The sequence below is a fragment of the Bos taurus genome, chromosome 18, assembly GCF_002263795.3.
Source record: "Bos taurus isolate L1 Dominette 01449 registration number 42190680 breed Hereford chromosome 18, ARS-UCD2.0, whole genome shotgun sequence".
Lineage (NCBI taxonomy): Eukaryota > Metazoa > Chordata > Mammalia > Artiodactyla > Bovidae > Bos > Bos taurus.
Window position 1 is genome coordinate 2,966,079 of NC_037345.1, and position 20,546 is coordinate 2,986,624.

Consider the following 20,546-nt stretch of genomic DNA (forward strand, 5'->3'; position numbering starts at 1 on the left):
CAGAAATAGACGTTTTTCCGGAACTCTCTTGCTTTTTCCATGATCCGGCGGATGTTGGCAATTTGATCTCTGGTTCCTCTGCCTTTTCTAAAACCAGCTTGAACATCAGGAAGTTCACGGTTCACATATTGCTGAACCTGGCTTGGAGAATTTTGAGCATTACTTTACTAGCATGTGAGATGAGTGCAATTGTGCAGTAGTTTGAGCATTCTTTGGCATTGCCTTTCTTTGGGATTGGAATGAAAACTGACCTTTTCCAGTCCTGTGGCCACTGCTGAGTTTTCCAAATTTGCTGGCATATTGAGTGCAGCACTTTCACAGCATCATCTTTCAGGATTTGAAATAGCTCAACTGGAATTCTATCACCTCCACTAGCTTTGTTCGTAGTGATGCTTTCTAAGGCCCACTTGACTTCACATTCCAGGATGTCTGGCTCTAGGTCAGTGATCACATCATCTTGATTATCTGGGTCATGAAGATCTTTTTTGTATAGTTCTTCTGTGTATTCTAGCCATCTCTTCTTAATATCTTCTGCTTCTGTTAGGTCCATACCATTTCTGTCCTTTATCGAGCCCATCTTTGCATGAAATGTCCCCTTGGTATCTCTAATTTTCTTGAAGAGATCCCTAGTCTTTCCCATTCTGTTGTTTTCCTTTATTTCTTTGCACTGATCACTGAGGAAGGCTTTTTTTTTAAATTTTTTATTTTATTTTTAAACTTTACAATATTGTATTAGTTTTGCCAAATATCAAAATGAATCCTCCACAGGTATACCTGTGTTCCCCATCCTGAATCCTCCTCCCTCCTCCCTCCCCATACCCTCCACTCTGGGTCATCCCAGTGCACCAGCCCCAGGCATCCTGGACTGGCTCTCCTTGCTATTCTTTGGAACTCTGCATTCAGATGCTTATATCTTTCCTTTTCTCCTTTGCTTTTCACTTCTCTTCTTTTCACAGCTATTTGTAAGACCTCCCCAGACAGCCATTTTGCTTTTTTGCATTTCTTTTCCATGGGGATGGTCTTGATCCCTGTCTCCTGTACAATGTCACGAACCTCATTCCATAGTTCATCAGGCACTCTATCAGATCTAGGCCCTTTAATCTATTTCTTACTTCCACTGTATAATCATAAGGGATTTGATTTAGGTCATACCTGAATGGTCTAGTGGTTTTCCCTACTTTCTTCAATTTAAGTCTGAATTTGATAATAAGGAGTTCATGATCTGAGCCACAGTCAGCTCCTAGTCTTGTTTTTGTTGACTATATAGAGCCTCTCCATTTTTGGCTGCAAAGAATATAATGAGTCTGATTTCAGTGTTGACCATCTGGTGATGTCCATGTGTAGAATCTTCTCTTGTGTTGTTGCAAAAGGGTGTTTGCTATGACCAGTGCATTTTCTTGGCAAAACTCTATTAGTCTTTGCCCTGCTTCATTCTGTATTCCAAGGCCAAATTTGCCTGTTACTCCAGGTGTTTCTTGACTTCCTACTTTTGCATTCCAGTCCCCTATAATGAAAAGGACATCTTTTTTGGGTGTTAGTTCTAAAAGGTCTTGTAGGTCTTCATAGAACCATTCAACTTCAGCTTCTTCAGCATTACTGGTTGGGGCATAGACTTGTAGTCCAGTTCAAAAAATATGTATTTAATTTTGGCTCTTGTAAATTAACAAAACACAGACATTAAAAAGAGCAATCATGTTCTAAGAAGTTCTGATATTACAAGTGAAGATGGATTAGAATTATCTTGAAAAGAAAACTTTGTAGCTGATTCTCAAGTCAACACCTGAGAAAGGACGAGGCACCTTAACTCTGAGGACATAGAAGTTGGCAGTCTGCAATCAAGAAGAGGGCCTTCACCTGAACCCAATCATTAGGGCACCTTGATCTTAAACTTTCGGTTTCTAGAACTGTGAGGAAGAAATTTCTGTTAAATTGTAAGTAACTCAGTCTGTGGTATTATTGTTATAGCAGTTCAGATGGACTAGGACAAAGAACAAAGATGAACTGAAGTATTTGACCTATGTTATTGCAGAAGATGCCTGAGGAGACTTGAGTTGGCACCATCTCTGCATGTCTTTGCCCATCTGCTAGTCCTTCAGATGAATGTGGCTTATTCAGCCAAGAGTTTCCCAAGTGTAGTAGGGAGCATCACACCTGCTTCACCTTTGTAGATACTGTTCTTGTATGAATTTATAAATTACTGTATATAAGTAATTGCATCAACTATATGAAAAATATTACATAAATTCAGAAACTCATCTCAGTATCATATGAAGTATTAAAACAGATGTCTTTAAAGGAATGATTGTTGATAATTTATACCTTGATCATTTGCAGATACCTTTCCCTGCCCAAATTGCATTTTGACCTTGTTAATTTGTTGATTGGAAAATTGCATCCCACTTCTTACTTCTCAGTAGGATGGTATGTCAACGGTTCAGTGGAATTCTTTAGGATTCACAGTTCCTGAATTGTCTTCCAGATAAAATTGGAAGTGTGGTTTTTCTCAGTGTAAAATATCGGAATGGTAGCTAGTCTTTCAGTGGACACCTTCTGAAAGCTGAAACAAGACAGAGCCACGTGTGTACTGATGGTACTAAAGTCTCTCTGATGGGAGACTTTTTGAAGCAGATCCCAGTGTAAAACTGATATGAGTTGGGTATTCTTATTGGTGCGCTGATTCCTCACCTGGCCATCAGACATCTTCTGTTGGGACATTTCATGTTGCCACCGTGTTCTCTGTATTGGAGCTCCACTGGTCTTTGCAGGGGCAGGAGGGCCTGGCGAGCTGACTGCTCTCTCGTCACTTCAGCACACTTTGTGAATTGTTCTGTCCTGCCACTTCCTGTCCCACAGCAGTTATAAGTATTTGAAGTGACCTTATTCACTCAGGCTATGTGTATTTTCTCTCTCCTCTCACTAGAGTGTAAAACTGCATCAGGTCAGGGGCTGTGTTTTCCTTCTTAATCATCCTGTCAACAGTGCCAAGACAGGCCTTGGCACAAATTGAGTGATCAATACAAAATCATTGATTATGTGAGTGAATGAATGAGGGTAATATTACCTGATGTCATGTCCATCGTTGTCATCATCAATATCAGAAAGAATTTATTTAAAGAGTATCTATGGTTAATAATACATTATTGTGTGTGTACATTAAAATATTAAGAGGCTCCATCTCCTATTAAATGTTCTAACCCCTCGCAAACCAACAACAAATGAACAAGAAACTCACAAAAGAATACAAGGAGAATTTTGGATATGTTAAGAGCTTTGGTGTAACAGCTGTGAGTATATGTCCAAACTTATCAAGATGTATACATTACACGTGAGTGATTTTTTTGAATATCCATTATGTCTCAATAAAGATTAAGAAAAGATGCATTTGTTAAGCAGGACCACAGTATTGCACAACCCCAGTAGGCTCCATGTGTGTCAAAGGTCAGGTCTTGTGCAAAAGAGACTGAAACCAAGAAAGACCTGATTAAATACAAACTTGTTACACCAAAGTTGCTCATGGATAATGATATATGAAATCATCTCATAATGAATATCTCTGGATAGTTCAGTAAATAAACCCCTGTGGGGAAAGACCCCCATGGATCCACCTGTAACTGAATACAAATCTTGCTCTGTGATAAACAGCATTTAAGGCAAAGAGCCTTGAATCTTTGAATTCTCTAAGATTCATAATCACAGCAAGGAACTTTTTTTTTTCATAGAAACAAGAATATACATAAAGTAAATTTTTTTTTATCAAGTTGGGATTAAGTGCTATCTAACACTAATTTGGAGAGAGAGTTATATTTAATTGACTGATTTGGATAGTATAAAATGGTAATAATTGTTGAACATGGAATTTAAATTTCATGACTTGAATTTCTTATGACTTCTTTCCACGTGAGGATTACCTTTGCAAATACAGCATAATAGAAAGCTTTTCAGGAAGCTTTTACTTGCATTTTCTCTCTAGTGTGTTGATGTTGAATTCAGGCGTTGGTGACTTAGGAGGGCACAATGAGAAGATGAATGTGCCTCCACCTCGGAAGTGTCTCCAGCTACTGACTTTGTTCTTTCCCTGAGGCTGAATGAGGTGAATGTAGAATATCTTGCAGTTGAATAATTCGGATTGCTTTTAGGCAAGAATGTTGTGATGTTATAAAAATTGTGATCTAAAAGGAAACTTAACCTTCAGTTCATTCTTTTGATGTATTTTGCCCGAAGCGTGGTGCTAGGACCTGTTATCTCAAATAGGCAATATAAAAATATCTTTCTAATTCACTCCTACAGTTGAAAGATCCTCACGGATTGAAATTACTGCGATCTATCAAGAATTACTTTGTTGTGGAGATAAAATAAAATCACATGCCAGGCAAGGAATAATGGTAACAATGGAGCAGCTTATTATGAAGCTTAAAATGAAAATGCCTTCTTGGCAACACTATTGGGCTTTGAAAAGGTTGAGAATATGTGTCAAACCCAGAGCAGCCACAGTGCTGGTGTCCTGTTCATTCTTGGTGTAGATTGTTTGCCCCATGTTTAAGGCCAGCCTTTTGGAATCAGCAGCAATATTTGACTTAATTGTGTCTTGCTTCATTGTGTTGTTGATATGTAATTAGCATACTATAAAACTCATCATTTTAAAGTGTACATTTCAGGTGTTTTGAGTACACTGATAAGATTGTGCAACTATCAGGACTAATTCCAGAATATTTCATTAATCCGGAGAAGATGGAACTACTAATGTACTTTCTGTCTCTATGGATTTTCTTATTCTGGACATTTCATGTAAAATGATATGTAATGTGTGCTCTTTTGTGTCTGACTACTTTCAGTTAGCAAAAACTTTTCAAGATTCAGCGGCAAGTATCAGTACTTCACTCCCTTTAACTGAACCATATTTCACTGTATAGCTACTTATACCACATTTTATCTATCCTTTCATAAGTTGATGACCATTTGTTTCCATTTCTTGGTTGTTATAAATAATGCTGCTATGAACATTTGTTTTCATTTCTCTTGAGTATATACACCTAGGTGTGAAATTGCTATCATACAGTAACTTCTTGTAACTTTTTTGAGGAATAGCCAAACTGTTTCCCACAACAGCTGTGCAATTTTTCACTTCCACCAGCAATACATAAAGATCCAATTTCCCCACATCCTTGTCAATATTTGTTATTGCCAATTTTAAAAGTTATAACCATTTCAGTGTGTGTGAGGTGGTATCTCATCATAGTTTTGATTTTTGATTTCTCTAATGAATGATGAGCATTCCTGTGCTTATTTGCCCTGTATCTATCTACCTGTCCATCCTACCTATGTATCTGTCTGTCTATGTTGTTGTTCAGTTACTAAGTGAAGTGAAGTGAAGGGTGCTCAGTCATGTCTGACTCTTTGTGACCCCATGGACTATACAGTCCCATGGAATTCTCCAGGCCAGAATACTGGAGTGGGTACCTGTTCTCTTCTGCAGGGGATCTTCCCAACCCAGGGATCAAAGCCAGGTCTCCCACATTACAGGCGGATTCTTTACCAGCTGAGCCAGCAGCTAAGTTGTGTCCAACTCTTCGTGACCCCATGGACTGCAGCATGCCAGGCTCCTCTATCCTCCACTATTTCTCAGAGTTTGATAAGATTCATGTCCATTGAGTCAGTGAAGCCATCCAGCCATCTCATCCTCTGTCACCCCTCCTTCTCCTCTTGCCCTCCATCTTTCCCTGCGTGAAGCTCTTTTCTAGTGAGTTGACTCTTCACATCAGGTGGCCCAAGTATTGGAGCTTCAACTTCAGCGTCAGTCCTTCCAATGAATATTCAGGGTTGATTTCCTTTAGGATTGACTGATTTGATCTCCTTACTGTTCAAGGGACTCTCAAGAGTCTTCTCCAAGACCACAGATCAAAAGCATTAATTCTTGGGTGCTCAGTCTTCTTTATGGTCCAACTCTCACGTCCATACATGACTACTAGAAAAACTATAGCTTTGACTGTGTGGACCTTTGTTAGTAGAGGCTTTTTAATACACTGTCTAGATTTGTCTTAGCTTTTCTTCCAAGGAGCAAGCGTCTTAATTTCATGGTTGCAGTCATCGTCTGCAGTGATTTTTAGGAGCCCAAGGAAATAAAATCTGTCACTGCTTCCACTTTTTCCCCTTCTATTTGCCATGAAGTGATGGGACTGGAAGCCATGATCTTAGTTTTTTTAATGTTGAGTTTCAAGTCAGCTTTTTTACTCACCTCTTTCAGCCTCATCAAGAGGCTCTTTAGTTCCTCTTCACTTTCTGCCATTGGAGTATCTATCTATAAAAATGTCTATTTGAACCTTTTCCCATTTTTAAAATTTGGGTCATTTGTTTTTTCATTATGAATGGTAAGAGTTCTTTCTGTGTTCTGGGTGCTATATCCTTATTAGATATATGATTTGCAGATATTTTCTCCCATTCTGTGGATTGTATTTCATGATGCTTTGCTCCATCTGTCTATAGGAATGCAGACTGTTGGTTTCCAAGGCTACTGTTAAGATGGGCAGTGTGGATGGTACTAGGGTACGTTAAAACACCACAGGACTCGCTGCTTTCATGACTAAATGCAGCCACTTTTCTTGAATAAATGCTCCTTAGGTTATTACAAGTCTGTGGTTAATACCTTTAGGTCTGAAAAAGTTGATTTTGACAAATTTTGCCAGCTTTCCTTCTGTTTCTTTTATGAAGTAGTACATTTTCGGAGGTTATCATGTTGACATTTTTACCGACCTTACCTCAATTACATGTCTTACATTACAGTGGGATGACTGCTTTGCCTTTGGTTTTTTCATACACACTTGTCTGGTCATGTGGATGCTGTGGAAAGATTGACTCAAACTTGTAAGGCCACCACCATGGAGCTTCTTATTGGATGTCATCTCCTACTTTTATGATTCAGAAATTTTGGGAGCCATTGAGAGCCTTAGAGATTGGCTAGCAGATTGATCCTTCTGTTTCATACATGAGAAAACACGTGAGCACCCCTTGTAATGTGAAATGAATTGCCTGGCTTGTTCTAAGTTGGTAGTTGAGTCTAGAGGAGAATTGAAGCCTTCAGACTGCAGGTAAGAGCTCTAACAGAAACACTCAGTAGAATCCTGAGTCTTATCACCCAGCCTACATGATTTCCCATTTGTGTGGGCATTTGGCTCAGTCCCTGGGAGACTTTGAACATGATGAAATGCCATAAGGCTCACCCATGCACAGCCCCACAGGTATTCTCATGGACTTAATTTTTACCTTGTAATTATTTGTGGATTATAAAAATATCTAGTCACCAGGAAGCAGCCAGCAGTTTGAGCTATGTGAAACTTATGTTATAACTACATTTCTAACTTTCCCTGTTCATTACGGCATCAAATAACCTCAAGAATGGCTTCTGTATAGTAGTCAAAGAGAAAATAATGGTTTCAAAATAAAAGTTTTGGGCTGAAATGTAGATATATGAATGCAAATTGAAAGCACTTGTTTTTAAGGTCCTTAAAATCTTAATGCTGCTTGGTGATTATATTGGTTTGCTAGGTCAGTCATACAAAGTACCACAGACTGGATGGCTTAAGTGGCAGAAATTTATTTTCTCCCAATTCTGGAGGCTGAAAATCTGAGATCAGAGTGTCTGCAGGATTGGTGTCTCCCAAGACTTATCTCCTTGGCTTGTATATGACTGTCTTCTCCCTGTGTCTTCACCTTGCTTTCCCTCTGTAACTTCCTGTTATTAAAAGGACACCCATCATATTGGATTAGGGACCACCACAATGACCTCCTTTTAATTTAATTACCTCTTTAAAGACCCTATTTCCAAATAGAGTCATGTTCTGAGATTCTGGGGATTAGGACTACGAATATGAAATCTATGAATCATTTTGATTGAATTTAATAAGATGATGCTTATGATTATTCCATGTACTGTCAATTGTCTAACCTGTTTTGTCTCTGCCCAGGTCAACCAGCTACAACATGCAGTGCCAGTTCAACAAAGATATAAAACTACAGCTGACCACGGAAAATATCACACGCCCTTGGACACCGCTATAAGGACTCTGAGGCTTGAGACTAGCAAGAGGGGGAGGCCCAATACCCCTCTCCGCCCCAGTTCAGTAGGAAGTAGCCAGAAAGACCTCAACGCCCCTATTCCCAAAGACTTGGGCCTCCCATCTCTTGAGGGGGGAATGTTAGGTAGGTAGAATAGGGAAAAGGAGTCCAAAATGGCGATGGCTAAAAGACAAGGAAGGTCCGAGGACCAGAGGGAAGACTTCAGGCAGAACAAACAGAACAAACAGCACTCCTGGCTAAGCCCAATTTGCATAGGGCAGGCCCAGGTGGAGGGAAAAAATATATAAAAGGAGGAGCCAAAGCGCTTTCTGAGGGACTCTCTCTCCCGTGTGCATGCGCTCGTTTCTTTCTCTCTCTCTCTCACTCTCCTGCTATCTTCTAAATAAAATAGAGCTGTAACACTGAAAAAAAAAAAAAAGATTCTGTTGAATCTATTGATTCTAGCAAAAAAAATATTTTCAAACTAAATAAAAGGGAAAGTTTAAACAAAGGAATAAAAAAAAGTGCAACAAATAGAAAGATGGTAGATTTCAATCCACCACATACGACTTCAGATGTGAATGGTTTACATATAACAGTTAAATTACAGGGATTATCAAAGTGGATTAAAAAACAGGACTCAGATCTATCTAGTGTCTGTAAGGAAGCCCTCAAAATATAAAGATGCAGGTAAATGAACAGTAAAAGGATGTAGAAAGTTACATCATCTTGCTGTGCTACGTGTCGTGTCTGACTCTTTGTGACCCCATGGAATGTAGCGCACCAGGCTCCTCTCATCAATGGGATTTTCCTGGCAAGAATACTGGGGTGGGTTGCCATTCCCTTCTCCAGGGATATACCATCTTAACATCCATCAAAACAAAACTGGAGTAACTATGTTAATTTTAAGCAAACCAGACTTCAGAACAAAGAAAATTATCAGGAATAAAAGGAGGTATTACATAATTAAAAGAGTCGATTCTCCAAGAGGTCATTGCTGCTGCAGCTGCTAAGTTGCTTCAGTTGTGTCCGACTCTGTGCAACCCCATAGATGGCAGCCCACCAGGCTCCCCCATCCCTGGGATTCTCCAGGCAAGAACACTGGAGTGGGTTGCCATTTCTTTCTCCAATGCATGAAAGCGAAAAGTGAAAGTGACCCTTAATATGCATATTCCTAACAACAGAGCATCAGAATACATGAAATAAAAAATGAATAGAACTGATCACTACTGATCTCATGGACAATAAAAGGATAATAAAGGAATATTAGGTATAAGTCTATTCCCACAAATTTGATAACAGGTAAAATGGACCAATTGGACATTAAAACTCAAACAAACAGAAATAATCTGAGTAGAGCTGTATCTATTAAGGATTTTGAATCACTGATAAATAAAATCCCAAAAATGAAAGCAGTGGTTCTAAATGATTTCACTGGTGAATTTTGCCAAACATTTAAAAAAGAAATGCCACCAATTCTCTGCACCCTCTTCCAGGAAATAGAAGCAGAGGGAACACTTTCTAACATATCCAATGGAGCTCACATTACACGCATTCTCCAGACCAGATAATGACATTATAAAGAAATACCAGAGACCAGTATCTCTTCTGAACATAAATGCAAAATTCCTCAACAAAATATTAGCAGAGTGAATCTAATAATAAATTAAAAAATTGCTCAATCATAACCAAGTAGGATTTGTCCTAAATATACATGGTTAAAATCCAAAAAAACCCCACAATACAAAAGCTGGTGAGAATGCAGAACAACAGAAACTCATTTGTTGCTGGTGAGAATGCAAAATGTTACAATCACTTTGGAAGACAATTTGGCAATTTCTTACAAAGTTAAACATTATCTTACCATGTAATCCAGCAATCAGACTCCTTGGCATTTACCCAAATGAGTTGAAAACTCTGCAAACACACACGAAAAAACCTACACAGAAATGTTTATGGCAGTTTTATTCATAATTGCCCAAACTGGAAGCAATCAAGATGTTCATCAGTAGGAAATGGATAAACTTTGGCGCATCCATACAATGGAATATTATTCAGTGACGAGAAGAAATGAACTATCAAAACCAAAAATGGAAGACTCTTAAGTGCATATTGCTAAGTGAGAGAAAGCAGTCTGAAAAGGATACATGTTTTATTATCCATTATATGTCATTCTGGAAAAGTACAGAGACACAGAAAACTATAGAGGCAGTAAAAAGATCAGTGGTTACAGGGGTCGGGTGGAGAGGAGGAAGGATAAAGCACAGGGATTTTTAAGGCAGTAAAACTATATGATACTATGACGGTGGATATATGAAATTTATAAAAATCGATAGAAATGTACAACTTTATTGTAAACTATGGGTTTTAGTTAGTAATCATGTGCTAATATTGTTTTGTTAACTTAAATACACCACACTAATGCAAACTGTGAATAATAGGGGAAGCTCTGTGGGAAAGGGAACATACAGGGACTTTGAATTATCTACTCGATTTTTCTACAAACCAAAAACCACTCTAAAAGTAAAGTCTATTCATTATAAAAACAAAAGTACATAAAAATATGTATCTGATTTCAATTTGCTTTTAACATACTCAGAAATCCTTTTTATTGAAACAAATTTCAGTTTTGAAATAATCATGTTGTCCAAAAGAGGGTGCCAAAGACTTACAAAGCAATTTTTTTTTGGTTATGCAAAGCAGAGTTAAATAATAAAATAGAATTAATAGAATAAAAAACAAGAGGCCCTAACATAAGTCAGCATGCATGACACTCACTTACATCTCGCCTGCAACTTCTGGCCTCCTGCCTCAGGACTCAGGTCTGCTGCCTTGGATCTTTGGTGCCGCTTCCTTGTGCAGACGAAGCTGAGTTCTCCCTGACGATGCACAGTGGTGACTCGCACTCTGAAGAGACCTGCAGGAAGCTGGGCTAGCACAGATACATTTGGACCCGATTTTAAGCATGTGTGTATCAACACCCTCAGATATGCAGATGATACCACCCTAATGGCAGACAGTGAAGAGAAACTAAAGAGACTCTTGATGAAGGTGAAAGAGGTGAGTGAAAAAGCTGGCTTGAAGCGCAACATTAAAAAAAAAAAAAAAACTAAGATTTTGCCATCCAGTACCATCACTTCATGGCAAATAGAAGAGGAAAAAGTGGAAGCAGTGACAGATTTTATTTTCTTTGGCTCCAAAATCACTGCGGATGGTGACTGCAGCCATGAAATTAAAAGATGCTTGCTCCTTGGAAGGAAAGCAATGACAAACCTAGACAGCTTATTTAAAGCAGAGACATCCCTTTGCCAACAAAGGTCTGTATAGTCAGAGCTTTGGTTTTTCCAATAGTCAAGTATGGATGTGGGAGTTAGACCATAAAGAGGGCTGAAGGCTGAAAAATTGATACTTTCAAATTGTGGTGCTGGAAAAGACTCTTGAGAGTCCCTTGGACTGCAAGGAGATCAAACCAGTTAATCCTAAAGGAAATCAAGCCTGGATATTCATTGGAAGGACTGATGCTGAAACTGAAGCTCTAGTACTTTGGCCACCTGATGTGAAGAGTCAGCTCATTAGAAGAGACCCTGATGCTGGGAAAGATTGAAGGCAAAAGGAGAAAGGGATGACAGAGGATGAGATGGTTAGATAGAATCACTGACTCAATGGACATGAATCTGAGCAAACTCTGAGAGATAGTTAAGGACAGAGGAGCCTGGCATGCTGCAGTCCATGGAGTTGCAAAGAGTTGGACACAACTTACTTACTCAACAACAACAGAAATGATAAAATTTAAATGAGAACTTTGCAAATGTATAAGTTTTCTTTCAACATATAGTATTTTCAGTGATATAAATTTAAAAACACTTCTACTTACTACAATTGGGTCTTCCATTGACTGTGTAGCCTTTAAAACTTCATTCTTGAATTTCTCTGTAGGTAGGACCATAAGTCAAGGAGCTGTGACTAAGTATAAATGCACCAATTCAGTTCATTCTCCAAGATGTCTTGGTGAATAATCTTGTCAAGAAGGGAATCTTTTGTTAAGGTAATAATAGTTTCACAAGTAAGCTATGTTTCTTTATTTGTTATACTGCCTGTTTATAGTTCCAAAACACTTATTTTTTGCTGATTATAAAAGTGTAAAAAAAGTGCCGTAAAAACATACACTTATGTATTGTCATTATTGTTTGGATTTTCCTAATCGCATTTTAAAGATGTCACAAACTATGTTCCTCTGTGTACTCTCTTCTCAGAATATTGATAATTATGTCCAGAGGCTTGATCTGATTTAGATTTGATTTTACTGGCAAAAGGAAAGGAAAGTGAAGTCACTCTGTTGTGTTCGACTCTTTGTGACCCCTGGAGTGTAGCCTACCAGGCTCCTCCATCCAGGGAATTTTCCAAGCAAGAGTACTGGAGTGGGTTGCCATTTCCTTCTCCAGAGGATCTTCCCAACCCAGGGATGGAACCCAGGTCTCCCGCACTGCAGGCGGACGCTTTACCGTCATATGTGGCGTTACGCACTTCTGTCATAAGGTACAAGGTGTCTGGCTGTCTTTCTTTAGGACTGCTTGAAGCTATTCATGACCACTGCCTGTCTTCATTAGGAGTTTGCAAATGTTGCTATTCAATCATTTCCTCTTATAGTTCTTGGAATGATTCCATAGAGAGACAATTTTCCTAATAAAGTATCTGGTTACCCTGTGTATAGATGATTTTTAAAAAGCAGCTTGAATATTTATTTGGTTTATTTACCAGCTCTCGGGAAAATGAGTTGATTCTGTAGTGTTTTTTTTTTTTTTTTAATCTTATCAGTCTTCCTGTTCTTTGTTTTTTTAATTAATTTTATTTTTGGCTGAACTAGGTCTTCTTTGCTGTGCGTGCGCTCTCTCCAGTGGTGGCAGTCAGGGGCTACTTTCTAGCCATGGTGTGTGGGCCTCCCATCACAGTGGCTTCTCTTGTTGCAGAGCTTGGGCTCTAGGGTGTGTGGGCGCAGTAGTTGGGGCACAGCGGGCTTGGCAGTTGTGGTGCACGGCGGGTGTCCCTTGGCACGTGGAATCCTTCTGGACCAGAGATCGAACTCATGTCCCTTCCGTTGGCAGGTGTATTCTCAACCATGGACCACCAGAGAAGTCCCCTGAGCATTTTTAAAAGGTGATTAGTGAAGGTTTCATTTTTTGTTTTAGTAATACTTAAAACTCATGAATTTTAACATTTTTGTGTGTTTTTATTCTTATCAATACTTTGGTCAGTTGAAGCCTCTTCAAATTGACTCCTCTGTTTTTGTGATATGACCTCAATATAGAAGTCCCTCCTTATCCATGGAATACTTTCTAAGGCCCCTATTGTTTACCTGAAACCATGAATAGTATGGAGCTGTATATCCATATACTATTTTTTTCCTATACATACATACCTATGATAAAGTTTAACTGATAAATTAGGCACAGTAAGCGATTAATAACAATAATACTATAATATTAATAGAACAGTCAAAACAATATAATGTAATGAAAGTTATGTGAATATGGTTTCTCTCTCTCTCAAACTATCTTATTGTGCAAACTTAATGCCTTTTCCATCTTATCTAAGCACTAAATTACACACTGTGGCCATAACTTTTGCAGTGTGAGGTGCAATAGCAGAAGTAGCACAAATTTCTTTTTCCTTCTTCACACTTTCACAGATATAAGATTCATTCTCACCATAGGTCTTAGCAACCTCAGCACAGCATTTTTTCCTTTCCTCATTAACCTGAGACACCTTTTCACTTAAAGAAGCACTTGGCAGTGTCTCTTTGGCATATCCAAGTTTCTAGCACTACTACTGTTGTGCTTTGGGGCCAATAATAAGTAAAATAACGGTTCCTTAAACATAGGCACAGCAGTACTGAAACAGTTGATCTGATAACCCAGATGGCTACTAAGTGACTAACATAGAGGGGAATATGCTGGACAAAGGAGGCGATTCATGATCCGGGTGGGACAGAGCGGGATGGTACGAGATCTCATCAGGCTACTCAGAACATCACACAATTTAAAACTTGTGAATTGTTTGTTTCTGTAATTTTCCATTTAATATTTTTGGATTGCAGTTGACCATGGGGGTAACTGAAATCACAGTGAAACCTTGGCAGCAGCAGGGGAGGGACCACTGCAACGTCAGAAATCTTTCTTGCTTGCAGGTATGACAAAGGATCTAGTTTTGGATAGTTCCTGCCCTAACCTGTAATTAGTAATTTTTCCCAAGGTGCTCTAATTTTTAAACTAAAAAGTTATATGTACTTACATTTAGAGAGCAAAATCTGGGTGCTAGTGGTCTTTAGTACTACTGGGTTGATCTTTGTCTCTAGATTTTTTCAGTGGACAACTCTTAAATTTGACAACAATCATAACCCAGTTTTCATTGCTGTCTTTGTAGTAGTGGTATAATATGAGTTATATATCATCTTCATTGATGCCAATGCTTTATGTCAATTTAGGAAAAAATTAGTAAGAATTCACATAAATGTGACTGGTCAAAACTATTATAGCCTGAGAATAGATAAACCAAAGTGCAATCTTTAAAAGAAAAAGAGTTCAACATGGATAGAGTTGTTTATACAGGTAGGAGGGTGGTAGCTGTTAGGGATAGGAAATAGTCTGTTGGCACCAGATTGAGAGGTGGAGGTACAAGATGCTGGCAAGTGGCTGAGCATCGAGCATCATACTTAAATTAAGGAATCAAAGACTTGTTAATAGATCCCAAAGAATATGATATGAGTAAATAAGATGATATGGTAGCATTAGAATCAGACACACTTAGGTTTGAATCCTAGCTTTGCCACTTACTGGACAAGCTATTACAGCTTTACTTTATGGAAGTGATGGTGAACCGTGTGAAAACATCTGACTAAACAAGAGCTGACTGTGTTCCCAACTATGTATCATAAACTGGCATCTTTTTACCTTGTCTTCACATGTGCCCATGGTCACAACACTACCACTTCAGCAAAGGGCAGTAAAAGGGGGAAAAAGCAGAGTGGAAAGAGACCACAGTCATTTAATTAGGAATAAAGTATCTTACATTTGCAAATTGTGCAACATTGGACCACATGGACAAATTGCTAGAATTCTCTCAAATAAGGGACTCTAAAAGCTACGTCTTACTTGTTTCATGGTGAATCAATTTGAGCATGAGGAAAGAAGAAAGTGGAATTATGCCTGAGCAGGGTTTTGTAAGTTGAGGGCAGCAGAAATCCCGGAGCCTTTGAGGAAGCCTTTGAAAAGAGAGCACTCTTTCCTGAAGGCAAAAGAAAGTTTCTATCAGGCTGCCTGGCCCTATGTTGGCTTTCGATTTCACAAAAATAAGGGGAAAAATGCCATGAATTTTCTTAACCTTAGAGCTAAATTTGTCGAGAGAAAATCTTTGTGAATGTTGTTCTTTATGATGATGTACACAAAAAGGTTCACTTTAGACCTGACCTTGGTCTAATTTTGTTAAGGATGGCTTATCATTTTTCTCTTGGGATTCCCAGGTGGCTCAGTGGTCAAGAATCTGTCTGCCAATGCAGGAGATGCGCGTTTGATCCTTGGGTTGGGAAGATCCCCTGGAGAAGGAAATTTTAACCCACTCCCATATTCTTGCCTGGGAAATCCCATGGACAGAGGAGCCTGGTGGGCTACAGTCCGTGGGGTCGCAAAGAGTCAGACATGACTGAGCAGCTGAACGTGCACACATCTTTTCTCTTATCTCTTTACATAGTGACTAAGCTAAGATGTACCTATCTTTGTGCTTAATGCTTTGATCTTCACAGGCAAAATGCCTCAGGAGATAGTAAAAATTTAGGACTAAGAAGAAACCAGGAGACCTTTAATACAATGCCCTCATTTCACAGATGAGGGTACTAAGGCCGCCAAGAAATTGACAATCCTATTTAAGAGAAATAAAAAAGTGAAATAATTAAATATCAATATACAAGAGTATAGGAGTAAATACTCTGTTTTATGTGGATTATATGTGCTCTAGGAATCTGAAGAGAGGAGATCTCCATTGTTGTATAAGTAAATGGAGAGAGCTAAGAGGCTTGACATTTGCCAAGTGTATAAAGTTTGCAGGAGGCTTTATCAGCATGACCTTGAGTCTGATATTTGCCCAGGAGATTAAAGAATAGGAGGAAGGTGGTTCACAAAACTGGGGAGGTCCAAGAAAATGCTCAAAAGCAGAAATTATGGCTTGTCTGGAAGATGGTGATAGGAACACTGGGAAGCATGTTTGGAGAGAAATGAGAATGTCACGCATGCAGACCTTGATATTCAGAAAAGGCTAGCAACCACTGGATTGACAAGTTAAATTTGTAAGAAGAGCTCAGCAATTATCATACAGCAGCCACTGATAGCCACCCTTGAAAAGCTTCCAATTCTGCAACATGAGTTAGTTATTGACTGTCTTTTAACTATGCTTAAAATTGGGGGAATCCTTTAATTTGTATGGTTTAATATCTGTGAAATTACCTGCCATTGTGACAGGGTAACTTGAATATATTTTAATTAGCAGTAACAGTGTGTAGAGTCACTCTCAAGAATAATAGCCTAGCGTGTATTGAGTGTCTTCTATGTGCCAGGCACCATGCTAAACTTTCTCCTTTGATTTCCTGTTTCATTACCATTTTACAGATGTGAGAGGCGAAGCTTAGGGAGGGTAGGGGATTCAGCTGGAGGCACACAGTTAGTATGTGGTGCAACCTTCATCTGAATTGCCATCTTCCTATTCTCAAAGCCCAGTGCTCGTAAACCTATGTATTAGTACCCTAGTCCCCATTTCTTCTGAATTATTTGGGAAAATCATGGTTACTAGTCTGGAGATATTTTGAGACCTTATTTAGTTTAGTCTCTAATTAGTGCCATTTACAATTTTTCTGATATTCCTCTGAAAAGTATATTACAGTTTTACAGGTCAGCCATGTTTCTTTAAAATAGTCATCAGCCCAGGTCACATGTGTTAGAAACTGCCATCACTACCGAGTGTTGTATTTGTGGCAAAACTTTATGATTTCCAGATTTAATAGGTTAGAATATGACAGGGCTGCCATTTGCCCATCTACCTGCCACTCATCCGTCTGTCCATCCATCTATCCAGCATTTGTTGAGCGCCTGATGTGAATTAGGCCCTGACTGGCACCTGCATTATCACTTCTTTCGGAGTGTGTTGTTTTCACTAGCTAATAAAACAAGAAAAATTCTGCAAATCTCAATAATTTCCTGCTTGCATCCCAGATCTGTGTGGATCTCCTGTTACGATGTGACTCTCTCCATCTCTTAAGATGCCTTCAGTGTCTTTTACTGGATCCTTTGCCCTTAGTTGGCTGTGCAGTGAAAGGTGAGAGCATAAAGGATTGAACACCCAGTACTCAATATCTGAGCCCAGAAATGGCAGACATCACTTTGGCTCACATTCCGTCACATGGTCCCAACCGGGGCCACCTCTTTCCACCAACTTTGCATCATGAACGAGGAGCATAGACCTAAGTTGGTCAGCCCATTATCTCTGTCCAGATGCTGTCAGTGCTAAAGAAGGTCTATGGAAATATTTGGTAAATTGTGAAGTGCTTTTCAGTTTTTGATATTATTTCACAAATAAGAATGCATTACAATAGAAAACAAAATTCAGTCTGTTGAGACTGACTTGACACGGTGAAAGAATATCTTTTGTATCTATAATACATCATCTTTTTTCAGTCTTGATAGATTATCAGGATTTCCTGGGCTATCTGTGTTCCTGGCCAAGTTCCACTGAAGGCCACCCTTGCAGAGATGGGGAGAGAGGAGGATGATCCTTGTCACATTCCTCTTTATTCTATTTTGAAAGGCATCGAAGCATCTGTGATGTGTAATTTATTTATTTATATTTTTATACACATTGTATTGTTTAATTTTGACTTCATACTGGATCTGCTTCTGTGACTTTAACCCTAACCTTGCCACTTTTGTTATTATTGGTTTTTTATTTTTTAATTTTATTTTATTTTTAAACTTTACAATTTAAATGTCCAAGCTTGGAAGCTGCATTTTGTTTCTTTGGGATTCAGGGTTGTTGTAATTCACTCTTTCTTGTAGTTTCACTTTCATTTTTCAGAGATGGTTCCTTCTAGTGTTAACATTCCCCAGTTATATTAAATATATGAAATGGGTATGTTTTTCACTGGAAGTTTTTTCTCCTTTAAGCAAAATAGGTAAATTGGGAGTGTAGATTTTTTTGGTCATAACTTGGGCAGCATTCTGGTGCTATACCTTCTTCTGGATCAGCTTCATGCCCTTACCTGCATTTTTAGTGAAAGTTGATTGGAGAAAGCAATGGTCCCCTCTTATCTCTTTAGGTCAGTGGCATGTCCATTTCAGGTACTGTGTCAATTAACAGGTCTAATCTTGTACTGCACACTAAGATGCCTTCACCTGTGGGCTCTGAAATGATAAAGTGAGAAGCATTGATGGAGTGGATTATAAGATTGAAAATAGAGGAAAAAATTAATGAATTTGACTACATGGTCTTGAAGAGAACAGTTGACTTTATTATTAAAATGACCAAATACAAAATGTTGATTATCAAAGTATCATGAACAAAATCACTTAACAGATCTTGTCCTTGTTCCCAGAGAACTTGTATCTCAAAGAGCATAAAAACAGACTAATTTAACTAGTAATAGAAATTTAAAATAATATGCTAATTTCTTAAAATAATTTAAAATAGAAAATTTAAATGATTATACTATAGTGAGCAGAAATGTTCACTGAATGTTTGCTAAATTGACATTATTTTATTTTATAATTTAAAAAATTATTATTAAAAAAATTTTTTTTGGCCATGCCAATGGGCATGTGGGAATCCTAGTTTCCAGACCAGCAACCAAACCCTGGCCCCCTGCAGTGGAAGCTCAGAGTCTTAACCACTGGACCTCCAGGGAAGCTTGTTTAATTTATATCTTCATTGGGGAATTACCTGGCAGTTCCTGGCCAATGCAAAATGCATGATTCTACTTGGGCTTCCCTTGTGTCTCAGCTGGTAAAGAATCTGCCTGCAATGCGGGAGACCTGGGTTCGATCCCTGGGTTGGAAAGATCCCCTAGAGAAGGGAAAGGCAGCCCTCTCCAGTATTCTGGCCTGGAGAATACTGTATTCTGGCGAAGAATCAGACATGACTGAGCGACTTCAGTGGTTAGGACTCTACTCTCTCACTGCCCAGGTTGAGGGCCCAGGTTCAATCCCTAGTCAGGGGACTAAGATCCCACAAGCTGTGGGGCTTAGCCAAAAAAACAAATTATCAAAGTCTTAAAGTGTAACCGGAGCTTTCAGTCATTGCTCCATGCATTAATATATTTATGTACATTTTAAGAACAAGTCACAGACACTGTATGTTTTGAGAATTATTATCCTTTTAGATGTCAGTACCTGGTAACAGCATGTTGATTGGTTATTAATATTTATATTTATATTGGTTATTAATGTTTCTTTCTCAAATACTGAAAGAAATGACTGTATACATTTCTATATTGTATATAGGAGTTTGTTGTAGCACACTGATAATACATGTTTTCCTCAAGCTCTGAGGGCTATCTTATACTCTCTGTCGACGTGAGCTAGCCCATATTTTTCTCTAATTTTGTGTTCTAGAATCATGAGTGATGCAATGTTCTTGGCTTATGAGTACCCTATTACTCTCTACAGATGATGTGGCTTTCTTGCTGATGTTGACAAGAGCTATTTACTACAGAGTGACCTTCTTTCTGCAACTTATTTTGTGTTGTTGTGAACATTTTTGGGACTTAAAGGCTGGCAAAACTATAGATGATAGAAGCAAATTTGCCCCATGGGGACAAAGGATGCTATCATGCACATTTAGAAGAATGTAATGACCAGAGGTTAGGGACTAATGGAAATCCTTATGGAGTTCATAATAGACATCACTGCAACATGGAGGGATTAGGTTGCAATTTGGACAGGCACCGGGAGGGATCTGTGGAAAGGGGCGTGACACGATCCCAGGGAACTTAGATTGGCTTTGCTAGTGGTCCATCCCAGGAATGCATGTCGACGGGACACGAGCACCACGTGGGGCTAGCCCTGGAGCTGGGGCTGAATTTGAAAGACATGTTGAGCCTATGGGGGACGGCTTGTCATAGCCCAGTGCCCATCGTGGCTTCTCTTCTTCAGTCTTTATAAGGAAGGAAATGCATCCTTCCACGAGTCCTGTAATGAGTGTGTTATATGGGCTGCCCTGATCGGCTCAGTGGTAAAGAATCCACCTGCCAATGCAGCATATGACGGTTTGATTCTGGGGTTGGAAAGATCCCCTGGAGGAGGGAATGGCAACCTACTCCAGTATTCTTGCCTGGGAAATCCCATGGACAGAGGAGACTGCTGAGCCACAGTCCATGGGGTCGCAAAAGAGTCGGACACGACCGAGTGACTGCACATCAACAACAACAACAACGAGTGTGTTTACAGACCAGAGCTGAGTGACGA

General features: G+C 39.0%; 1 long non-coding RNA gene across 1 annotated transcript in view; it reads left to right on the plus strand.

The window, feature by feature from the left end:
* The first annotated feature begins 13,853 nt into the window (after positions 1-13,853).
* LOC132342775 (uncharacterized) overlaps positions 13,854-20,546 on the plus strand; it is an 84,506-nt gene continuing 77,813 nt past the window's right edge. Inside the window, exon 1 of the long non-coding RNA XR_009491260.1 lies at positions 13,854-14,233. This is a non-coding gene — a long non-coding RNA (uncharacterized lncRNA). The remainder of the gene's footprint in view (positions 14,234-20,546) is intronic.